This window comes from Alligator sinensis, unplaced genomic scaffold (assembly GCF_000455745.1).
Source record: "Alligator sinensis unplaced genomic scaffold, ASM45574v1 scaffold1258_1, whole genome shotgun sequence".
NCBI lineage: Eukaryota > Metazoa > Chordata > Crocodylia > Alligatoridae > Alligator > Alligator sinensis.
In genome coordinates, this window is record NW_005842520.1 from 870754 (window position 1) to 872062 (window position 1309).

The following is a 1309-nucleotide window of genomic DNA, read 5'->3' on the forward strand; positions in this document are numbered from 1 at the left end:
AGCCGCCTACGCACGGCAAGGTGCGGCCGGGGCCGGGGCGGGGGGCGAAGAGCAGCGGGGAATGACCGTGTCGTGCTCCTCGAGGGCGGCTGCGCCACTCCTGGGAAACCAGGAGCCGGGGCCGGATCCGCCCCGTGGACGCTGCCGTCCGGGATACCCGGTCCCTGCTTCCACATCCCCGTGCGGGCCCAGTCCTGCGGTGGGCTGCGCACCGCGGGGCCGGGGCCGGGGCCGGGGCACAGGGCTGGTCCCAGGCTGGGGTGAGGCCTGGGCCCGACTACTCCGCGTGGGACCGACGGCGTGGGCGGCTCTGTTTGAAGCTGAGGTTTCATCACGTGACGCAGTGCATTAATGACTGCTCTGCTGTACCGCGCTCAGGAAGGCAAATGTACCATTGCATTTTAAAAACTCACTGGACTACTGTATACATTAGATTCACCATTTAATATTTATTTTAATGAATGCCGTGTTATTTATCTCCCAGGTGACTCTTAGCAGTCTCTTGGAGATGTATATCTGGCTCTTGGAGACTGCAGGGCAATCCTGGAGGGTTGGCCACTCTAGGGTCCGAACGTGGGAGGCCAGAAGGTGGGTGCCCTGCACGGAGATGGGCAGTGGCTAGCACAGGATATGCAGTCACATGAGATGCTGCAAACCATCTGTCAGGTCATCAGCTCCGGGGCATGCATACCCCTAGGGGTACTTAGAGAGGTCATAGAGGATACTCACGGGCAGGTGAGGACGGAGCGCGCCCCAGGGCACAGCAGGGGCATCCCCTCCAGCGCGCTCCCACATGTTACCTCTTACCTGAGGGACCGAGTGGCCCCACACACGCCGCAGCACCTCACCCCAGCGCACTCTCCTGATTGGCTGCCACCCTCAGCCAATAGCTGATGGCAAGAAAGTGCCGTGGACACCCCCTGCCTGCAGAGCTGCAAGGCACAAAGGGCCTGAATGGCGGGGGTGTGGGGAAGTGTGTTTCTGTGCCTGCTCCCAGGGGCAGGGCTAGGGCGGGAGGGCAAGGGCAGCAGCGCCTCTGATGGATGCGCGCAGGGCTGTCCTTTGGGTAGGGCGAATCAGGGGTGACGGCCCCAGGCCTCATGCTTGGGGGCGGGGCCCCACAGAGCTGGGCAGAATGGCCACAGCCCCTCCCACGGGGCCTGCCTGGAGCTGGCAGCTCAGCCCCACGCCACAGAAGAAGTATCTAGCTGCTTGCCACCCCGCTATCCTCCCGCAGCACGTCACCAGCTTTGCATCTGCTGAAGAGCGGCTCGTCGGGGCACATGAGATCTGCTTGGCCCCTGGGCAC